Below are 11640 nucleotides of genomic sequence, written 5' to 3' on the forward strand. Positions count from 1 at the left end.
TGGTCAAATGGAGGATTGGGAGCACATTTTGGGAAGGAGTTGGGTTGACATTCTGGAGGATTCTGAGCACGCTTTGGTGGAATTCTGGTGGCTGACCTTTGAACGACATAGAGGTCATGGATAAGGAATGTGAAGATTTTTTCTGGAAATGTGGATCATTCAACGGTTAGGAGGAGCAGACATGAGGAGGATTGACAGGATATTTTATGGCTAAATGAGACTGATTTTCGGGGAAGATACATGGAGCACTTTATTCAAAATGGGAAGCAACCGGGGAGAAGAAAAATGGGAAGAAAGTGGGGAATCAATCCGATGAAGACAACATCATTTTTCCTTTTGAAAGAAAATATTTCCATAGTCAGTTTTGGAAAGTGAAAAGAAAAGTTGTAGCGTGTATGTGGAAAAAAAAGTGAGAGGATGTTCAAGAAGATTAAAAAAAAAATTGTTTGAAAAAATGAGAAGTGACACCATTAGGGGGAAGAGATTTGCAACCGCACGGGGGAGAAAGCTTTGACAAAGCACGCATCCAGAAAAAAAGAAAATGGGCAGCACTAAACGGAGGAAAGATCGACAACCGCACCTAGGAAAAAAGGAACATTTTGGAGCACAGAAAGTTGTGGGGTTTTTCTATCGGTAGTGGGGTGCAAGTTTGATAGCTGCACTATTGAAAAAGGAAGATGCAGTCGTACAATGGGAAGCGTGAGAAGGTGCAACCACACCATTGAGAGGATTTCCGGTGCAGCCACACCATTGAGAGGATTTTTGGAGGAGCCGCACCATTTGATAGACGAGAAAAGGGGCAGTCGTACCATTGAGGGTAGGATCTCTAAAGGAATGAGCACCATCTTGGAGCGTGAAAAGGTCCAGCCGCATCATTGAGGGGATTTCCGGAGAAGCCGCTCCTCTTGAAAGACAAGAAAATGTGCAACCGCACAATTGAGGAGAGGATCTCTAGAGGAACGAACACCATCCTGAAGCGTGAAAAGGTGCAACCACACCATTAAGAGGATTTCTGGAGGAGCCACACCATTGAGAGGAGGAAGGATCTTCAGCCAGCTGCACCGTTCTCCAAGCAATGGAGGAAAATCCTCTCCGTCTTGCATTTCCGGCATCACAATAGACACCATCTCTATTTGGAAATGAGATGTACCAATAGCGTCGCACCACACTTTCATCTCTACCGCTCCGCTGCACCATCATAGTTGTCTCCATGACCACCACTAGCCATCCATGATGACACCCATCAACATCAGTGACTGTTACTACCAAAAATCTCATGCCGCCCATAGCAACCGCTCACTTATAGCAATCCATCTGTTGCTAGTTTGCATGAGGAGTTGTTGCTGACCCACACTACCTAGAGCACGCCTAGCTAGCCGGTTTTGGCTCGTCAAATCATTCACTCGGTTGCCATTTAGAGAAAGAAACAATCCACACACCTACAAAGCCTCCGCGGGAAGCACTTTCAGCACCAACTCCATGCCACAGTTGGTTGACATCTGCTCACACCTCACCACACCAGCCGCACGCCATCCAAGTAGCTTTGTAACACCACAGTCAGCTAGGTAAGTTAATTTTTTTATATGGACTTTATATGGAGAATTTAAAGTTTAGTTTATTTTCAATTTGAATTCATTATATCGGGTTGATTGGTTTGACTTATTTTATTAGTTTCAACATATATTTGTTTTAGTGTGGTAGCATGAATCTCATTCTTATTTAATTTTGATATACTACATAAAGGTTAGAATTCTGTTTAAATTTAGTTTTGATTTATCATATTAAATTCAAAAAATATAATTTTATATAGTTTTAGCTTTGAGAAATAAATAATTTGATCTCTATTTAATTTGGTTTTGATTTATCGCATCATATTAAGAACATTTGAGTTTTATTTATCTATTTTCTATTTATTTAATTACTTGTTATTTATTTATTAATGAGATTGATCATATAGGTTAAAGATTTAGTTTCAAAAAACCGTTTTGGTTAGTTTTTTTATTTAACTTTAAGTTTAAAGTGCTCTTATAAAATCTCAGTTTGTTGAATTATTTAATCTTATGTGTTAAATATTTGATTTTAAATTTGTCTTAATCAGTGTTTAATTCATTTTAAGCTTAGATTTCATTTTAGTAATGTAAGTTTATTTAGAAAATTGATTCCATGAGTTCATATTTTGTTTTAGTTATATTTATTTATTTATGTGTTATCTATTTATCCATTTGTTAATAAGATCAATTTTATAGGTTAGAAATTTAGTTATAAATTTTGTTTTGGATAGTTTTCATTTTAATTTTAGGTTTAGGTGTTCTTATAAAGTTTTGGTTTGTTAAAATAATTATTGATCGCTCGGATTTTATCATTTATTGGATCAAAACAAAATTTATAACCTAATTCACTATTCTATAGCAATTTGTACCCGATCAAAAAGTGGTTTTAGTACAAACTACTGTAATATAGTGGTATTTATGTATCGTCCACAAAGATAGATTATTCTTGGTAATTAAGGCTTGAATGAGATGATAAGAAATGATTGTGATCAAGTGAAATTGACTTCAAATTGCATGATAAAATCTCAAGATAACAATGTATTCAAATTGAAAAGAAAATGAAATGTAAAAGAGAAGAAAATTAATAAGATGTGAGATTCTCGGAGTTTGGATTTTCTAGAAAGCAATTTCCATGGTGAATAGGTAATGAAATCTAATTTTCATCAAGTTAGGTTGAAAACCTAAATTTTCATCTAAACCGATTTTTGATTTAGCTTTAGGTCTAAATCTAATTTATCTTCAAATTAGGTAATCTAATCCAAGAGATCAATTCGAATCATACATTCAATTCATCTTAAATTATCTTCCAATGATTCACACAATGCAACTATTCAATCTCATCAAATCTAGCTGTGGACCCGCATTTTTCACGTACGCTCCCACTCGATCGGCGAGACTTGCTTTTATTTGGTGAAGATTTTGTTTTTGTAAAAGTCGGAGTCGCCACTTATTTTATTTTAATTTAAAGGGAAAATAAAATAAGAAATAAAACCCTAAAAAATGACTCCATAGTTTTTGGAAAAATATGTCTTTGAAAAAACCCAAGTCTAGGGTCGGGGATCAGGTTACTTATTGGGAAGGTACCTCTAGGAGGTAGCACCCTTCTAAGTCCTACAAAGGTTTCTACTGATCATGTTGAAGGAAATGTGGCAATCAACTGATTAATTAAGAGTACCTAGGTAGGCTAAGGTGATCTCAAAACTAGCATGCCAAACAAGAAAAACCAATCACACCCATAAAGGAAAGTTAGGATGTGTACCTGGACCACTTCTTAAGCGTTGTCATAAAACATCAATGGTTAGTTTAGATAATATATCACTCAGCATGCGTTTTATCATGAATGATCAAACAATGTAGCAAATATCAAGACATCCCAAGCATTCTCAAACATAGGTATAATTCATAATGACAATTATATTTACAGAATTTAGAAGGTAGGTGACAGGAGACGTACCTGGATAGCATAGATAACTCGTAACGTGCTTCCACAAGACATGAGAGGTTAGATAACAAACAATAAAATAAGAAGTCCTAGCATGCTTGTTATCTAATTAGCATAGAAAAAAAAATTATCACAGTATACGAAACCATCAATTATCGCTTATATATTCTATATCATTCCTAAAAAATAAATAAACATGATTTCCTTAAATAGCAAAGGGGGCAACAAAGATGAGTTTTGAAAATTTTCCTTATGTAGGGGTTTCACCAATTCCCCGATTGATATACACAAATCTAGCCTGTCATTATCTCATTTGTTTGGGACCACAAATTTGGATTCATGTCTTACTCAAAACTGTAATTTTATTTGAAATTTAAGAAAGATGCAAACCGATCAAAACATGGTTGCACATTATTTGAGAAAATGAGATTTCGATTCTAAGAACTCTAAATGAATTTTTGAAATGGATTTCTAAAGGGAATGAGATTTTGATCCTAAGAACTCTAAATGAATTTTTGAAATGGATTTTTAAAGGGATCTTTTGAGAATAGTGTTATGTTTTAAAAATAAAAGAAACTAATTTGAAAACAATAAAACGTATGAATCAAAATACCAAGAAAAACAAAAGAGAAACAAAATCACAAAGTAGAATTTTTGATAAGCGAGAAAATTGAAGTGGTGAGAATAGAGGCCAATCTTCACTATTTTCCGATGGCCTCCAAAAAGTAAATTTTACCAGAGACGGTACAAAGCAATAAACTATTCAAACTTAGATCAAATAAGCTAATGAGATACCCACCAAGAATTAATGACGAATATTCAAGAAACACATCCATTAAGAATAACAATCAAGAATTAGCATGAGATCAATTAAACACACAAACACATCTAGATTGATTAAAATGAACCAAATTAAATCAAAGAAAACAATAATTTTCAAACATGGAATTAACTTTATTAATGAACTAATATTATATAAAATACCTAAATTGAATAGATGTGTGAAACTAATTCAGAGTAAACTAAAGGCATGAATTTTCAAATATAGAATTGATTTTATTAATGACCTAAAATTATACAAACTCCTAAAATAATTAAAATGAATCAATTTAAACGAAAGGAAACTAAAACAAAATATGAATTCAGGGAATCTAACTTCGAAATAAACTTACATTATTAAAATGAAATCTAGGCCTATATTAATTATTTTAAAGAACAAAATTTTTACAAGAGCACCTAAACCTGAAGTTAAACAAAAACACTAACCATAATATATTTTAAAACGAGATCTCTAACCTATAGAATTAATTTTATTGACATATGGATAAATAGACAACTAGAATCAATTTTCTAAATAAACTTACGTTATAAAAATGAAATCTAAGCTTAAAATGAATTAAACACTAATTAAAGTCAATCTAAACTTAAATTCTTAACACACATGATCAATTATTTTAACAAACTAAAATTTTACCTTAACCACAAATTAAATTTAAAAACTACTTGAGACTAAATTTCTAACCTATAAAATTAAACTCATAATCAAATGGATAAGTTGATGATATAAACAAATAAATATGAATGAAACAAAATACGAACTCAAGGAATTAAATTTTTTTTTTTTAATAAACTTAAGTTAGTAAAATAAATTTGAGCTTAACAAACATTTTTATCACTAATTAAGGCAAGTTTAAAATATAATACTTAACACATAAAAATCAATCATTTCAACAAACTATAATTTTAACTAAACCTAAAGCCAATTCAAACCACCTTCAATATATGTTTATTTTATTTTATTTTAAACTGAATTTTTAACCCATAGGTTCAATCTCATTAATAAATAAATAAATAAGTAAGTTACAAAGCATTAGATTAGTAACAAATAAATAAATAAACAACTAATAATTAAATGAATCAAAACTAAATTAAATAAAGATCAAACTATATTTTTATTTCTTAAAGTAAACTACATAAAAAAAATTATGTTTTTCGAATTTAATATAATAAATCAAAAACTAACCCTAAACACAATTCTCATGTTGCCATAATAAAACGAAACAAATATATGTTGGCACTATAATAAAAGTCAATCCACTCACCTATTATAATAATAATTCCACTAAAGAAAAATATCTAAACTTGCACTGTTACATAAACCTAAATAACGATTCTAGTCTTTTTAAACGCATGCTACCATATTCAAAATCAATACATGCGGAAACTTGTAAAAGTCAAACCACTTACCTTTATAATAATAATTCCACTTAAAAAAATTACCAAACTTGCACTGTTACATGAAACACATGCTGCCATATATATATAAAAAATGACTCACCTAGCTTACAAAAACAACAGTACGTAGATATTTTCTCCAATATGCTCGGAACCAAGGTGTTTTTCAGTGATGCGTGGGTGGACGAGCGTCAATAGGTCCAAATGGTTCCGTTGGTGAGTTCAAATGGCCACTTCTCTATTCTCAAATCTCCTTGCACCGATCCTTTCATGCAATCTCTCTCGCTTGTGATGATCTTTGGGAGCAGCAGCAGTCCCCTGATCTAAATAAAAATTAGCAGCAGCAGTAGTCAGCTCCTCCTTTCTTTCTTTCTTAATGACGCCCTTCCACTTTGAAAAATTCCTTCCAAATCCCTTAAAAAAAATGGCATCCTTCCCTCTGAAAAATTCCTTGCATAGATCCAAAACGATAGCTCCCTCTCACGCTCTTAAAGCTCGCTCTTTTGATCCCTTCAAACAACCCATCTCATGCTCTCAAAACTCTCTCTTCAGATCGTCTCGAACAACAACTTCTCACGTTCCGAAAACGTGGACTGACCTTTGTTCGAACAACAGCCTATGATCTTTTCAACACGCCTGCTGATCTCTTTCCAAATGGCCGCCTCTAATCCCCTCCATTTTTCATTCGATGATCCCCCTTCCAAACTTTGTGCGACATCATAAAAAAGATCGAAGTCACAACCGTCAGATGATAAAAAATGCTCTCCTCCTCAATCTGGTGATGAGAAAATACATATCTCTCCCTCCTAGCCTTAGCAGCCCGCTTTTTTTTTTTTTTTTTTTTTTTTCCTTTTCCTGAAAATTTCCTTTCCCTAAAAAAAAACTATTCTCTTCCTCTGTATCTTCCCCACATAACTGTCCTCATTCATGCTCGTGAGCATCCTCTTTAGAGCCGCCGAATATGCTCTCTTTACATGTCAGGAATCACCTCTCAAGCCATCTTGATCCCTTCCCATAAGCGTCCCTCTTGGACCAACAGAATATGCCTTTTCTATGCAGCTCAGAATTTCACTTCATTCTGAACACAACTCTCTTTTCGTCCCTGTACACACTTCATCTTCTTATTTTCATTTACCAAAACCAGCTTTGGTAATTTTCCTTCTTTCAAAGGTCTGGGTATTCTCTCGAAAGTCAATAGCAACCCGTTTCCTCATGCCCAATAAAAATAAAAATAAAAAAGAAAAGAAACAAAATTATGAGATTGAAGATAAAAATAAAATAAAATAGGATAAAAAGAACAAGATTATTCAATTAAAAATTAGTTAAGCAATCTCGAGCATATCTGAAGTCCAAACAATTCAAGTGGTTAAAAGTCAACATTGGTTTCACTAAAGTTTGAAGAAGTGATTAAATAAGTAAATAAGAAAATATGAATAAATAGATGAAAAGTATAATACATAAATAAATAAATAAATATTAGACATATTCAATAAAAAGAAATTAAACTAATGCAACATATAATAATAATCAAAGTGTCAAACTCGAACCACCAAAAAATTAAACAATTCCTTTCATGCAATCATAAAATAAAATAAATAAACAAAAAAATACAAATAATAATGATATAAAATAAATCAAAACTTACTTAATCCTAAAATTAATCAATAAAAAAATGAATAAAAAAACGAGAAAACAAATCTAAGTGAAGCTAAACCTAGAAAAGTGTCAAAGTGGACCTAAGGTTCTACCTAATGGGCCTAAAGTGCCTAAGTGGGCTTAGGATGGTTAAGTGAGCCTAAGGTGCCTAAATGGGCCTAGGGTACCTAAGTGGGCCTAGGGTGCCTAAGTGAGTCGAAGTCTAAATTAGGGCTGCCAAGAGTCACAATGGGGTTAAATGAACACCTCAACCCAAGTCCCCGAGGTGGCTTAAAAAAGATAGGTCACGCGAGTAGTAATAGGCCACCAGGGAATTGCTGTAAAGGACATGTGCTAGGAGGACAAAATGGAGGGTCTACACTAGCATTAAGAATTTGATGAATCTACCTAGCTTGCATTGTAGTAATCATCCAAGACAATTTGAAGAGAAAAATCCCCAAATTTCAATTAATCAATCAATTGGATCAAATTACCTTTGCAATTCAAGCTCAATTCTTTAATTCACCATAGATCTTGCCTCTAGATCCTCCCTCCTCCGAGAAAAACGAAATTTAGCCACTCATGCTTGGAGATTTGATCTCACAAGACATGTTTGGCTACCGATAAAATGAGAAAAAATGAAGGAAAGTAGAGAATTACATAGAGATAAGAAATCTGAAAAGTTCTACAATTAGGAAAAATCCAAAAAGTCTCTAAATCAGTCAATCACGTTTCTATTTATAGGCCAAGGTCAAGTGGACACTTGGCATCATCTAAGAGGTCTTCTGGAGGCTTTTTCATCAAGGAATATGGAGAAAATACATTTTCGCACGAGCCCCAGCAATTTCGCATGATGGTGCGAAGTGGAAAGTCCATAAGCTTCATTTTCGTCAACCTGGAGTGTTTCACATGACTGTGTGAAAATTTTGCATGGTTATGCAAAATCACTTTTCACGTTTCCCTTGTGTACTGCAACCAAGCCTATTCTATTTCATTTCGCATGGTCATGCGAAATCGAAAAACATGCTTTTCGACCCCTTTTTGCAATTTCTCCCATTTCTTTCTCTTGATTCCACTTCAACTACCTCCAAATTAACCCCAAATCTCGATCCAAATCGATTGCATTGCTTCTTTCATTATGTATTTGGATCATCATCAACTTTATTTGTTTTCTTCAATTTGATTCATTTCTTTTGTCACCAATTTATCAAAAACATACCTTGAAATGACTCCAAAACTTCATAAAACTTGTTAGTAACTCTTGCAAGGGCAACAACATGTTAATTGAGTGTTTTAGGCATGATTACTACTCAAAAGACATGAAACTCATGAAAATTATTATCTAAAATATGCTCTTTTTGAGTAGTAATCAATTATCATATGTGTTGAGGATTTAATTTTAAATTTGCCTTAATTAGTGTTAAATTCATTCACCTATTTAGTTTGGGTATTTTCTATAATATTAGTTCATTAATAAAATTAATTATAAGACTGAAAATTCATTTCTATTGTTACCCTTAATTGATGTGTTTCTTGAAAATTAGTCATTAATTCTTGGTGGATGTCTCATTAGCTTATTTGATCTAAGTTTGAATAGTTTATTGCTTTGAGAGTCTCTTGCAAAATTTACTTTTCAGAGGCCATTGGAAAATCATGAAGATTGGCCTCTACCCTCACCCTTATCATTTTTGCTGATTACTAAAAAAAAAAATTATTTTGTGATTTCAATTTGTTTTGTTTTGCTTGGTATTTTGTTTCTTATGTTCTGTTGTTTTTTCATATTAATTTCTTTTATTTTAAAATAAAATATTTTTTCTCAAATGATCTCTTTAAAAATCTAATTTTTTTCTCAAAAGATCCATTTGAGAATCTATTTTAAAAATTCATTTAGAATCCTTAGAATCAAAGTCTCATTTTCTTAAATAATATGCAACCATGTCCTGATCGGTTCGCATATTTCTCAGTTTTCAATGAAAATTTTGGTTTTGAATAAGACATGAATCCAAGTTTGTGGTCTCAAACAAATGAAATAATTACAGGCTAGATTTGTGTATATCAATTGGAGAATTGGTGAAACCCCTACATAAAATCATTTTTTCAAAACTCATCTTCGCTACCACCTTTGCTACTTGTTGTAATCATATCTATATATCTTTTTAGGAATATATATACAAGATGTATGTGATAATTGATGATTTCGTATACTTTGATCATTTTTGCTATGCTAATTGAATAACAAGCATAATAAGATTTCCTTATTTTATTATTTATTATCTAACCCCTTATGTCTTGCGAAAGCACGTTGCAAGTTATCTATGCAATTCAGGTATGCCTTTACCACACACCTTCTAAATTCTATGAATATGCTTGTTATTGTGAATTATGTCTATGTTTGGTAGCACTTGGGTGCCTTGATATTTGTCTCATTGTTCGAGTACTTATGATAAAGTGCATGCTGGGTGATATAATATTTAAACTAACCATTGATGTTTTATGATAGTGCTTAAGAAGCGGTCTAGGTACGCATCCTAACTCTCCTTGATTGTGATTGGTTTTCTTGTTTGACATGCTATACTTTTTTTTATTTTTTATTTGAAATCACCTTGTCTACCTAGGTATCCTCAATTAACCAATTAATTGCCTCAATTCCCTCAACTTAGTCAGTAGAGACATTTGTAGGGTTTAGAGGAGTGCTACCTTATAGAGGTACCTTCCCAATAGGTAACTTGATCCCCGGACCAAGACTCGAGTTTTTCAAAGACATGTTTTTCTAAAAAAGCTATGGAGTCCTTTTTGTAGGGTTTTTTTCTTGTTTTATTTTCTCTTTAAAATAAAAATAAAATAAGTGATGACTCCGACTTTTTCCAAAACTAAATTTTTCTCCAAAATAAAAGCAAGTCTCGCCGATCGAGTAAGGGCGCACGTGAAAAATGCGGGTCCACAGTTTTCCTTCACATATTTTCAAAGTCATTTACCTCGTCTTCAACCTGACATTATTTCCACTTTGGGTCTCTCATATCCTTACTATCTTTCTTCTTCCTCTTCCACCACCACTGGTTTCATCACCATCAATAGTTATGCCACTTTATACACCTTCGTGTGATGCACTGTCACAAGACCCACCTACCACCTTATTAACACCCTCACCATTTACCTCACCTACACCCTCTAACCCATATCTTACCCTAATCTATTTGCATTTATCCTTACAGGTTTGGTCTATCATATCTTCCTCCCTCGACTTTTCTCTTACTATCATTTCTACTCCTCTCCCTTGGACCTTTGCTCCCTTAGCTTGTCTCCCTAATACCCACACGATGACTACCATGTCCCAAAATAATATTTACAAGCCCATTCAAAAACTCAATCTCACAACTCGCCTCACCACCTTAGATGACCTGAACCAACCATTTTGACCCAAGCCCTAAAATATCCAAAATGGCGTTGGTCTATATTTGAGGAATATGATGCTCTTGTTTGAAATGGGACATGGGAGTTAGTTCCACCTACCCTCACATAAAGTCTTGTTGGTTACAAATGGATTTTTCAGACTAAACGTCAATTTGATGGTTCTATTGATAAGTTTAAAGCTCGTCTAGTTGTGAAAGGCTTTCACCAACACACACCTTATTATTAGTATCATAGTTAGTTATGGGTGGTCTCTTCATCAACTTGATGTTAACAATGCTTTCTTGCAAGGCCATCTTTCCGAGGATGTGTATATGGCGGAACCACCAAGTTTTGTTGACTCTAACTATCTTTTTTACATGTGTAAACTTCACAAGGCCATATATGGGCTCAAGCAAACTCCACATGCTTGGTATCATGAGCTTTGCCAATTTCTTATTGTCTCCGACTTTAAAAATTCTTATGTCGATACCTCATTATTTACTCTCAACACAAGTAGTCACACTATTTATCTTCTCGATTATATTGATGACATTATTATCATAGGAAGCAATGTTGACGCGGTACAAAGTTTTGTGGTCCTACTAGCCCAACAGTTTGCTTTTAAAGACCTTGGACCCCTTAACTACTTTCTTGGTGTGCAAGTTGTTCTGCACAAACATGAGCTCCTTTTCTCACAACGTCGATACATTTAGGATTTACTTGCTCATACCAAAATGACTAATGCTAAATTGGTTGCTACACTTTTTCCTATCAACCCAACATTTACTCTTTACTCTGGCTTTGTTCTCACTAATCCCATAGACTATTAAGTTGTTGTTGGGAATCTACAGTACTTATCGCTCACACACCCTGATATATCCTTTGTGG

The sequence above is a fragment of the Vitis riparia genome, chromosome 2, assembly GCF_004353265.1.
Source record: "Vitis riparia cultivar Riparia Gloire de Montpellier isolate 1030 chromosome 2, EGFV_Vit.rip_1.0, whole genome shotgun sequence".
Lineage (NCBI taxonomy): Eukaryota > Viridiplantae > Streptophyta > Magnoliopsida > Vitales > Vitaceae > Vitis > Vitis riparia.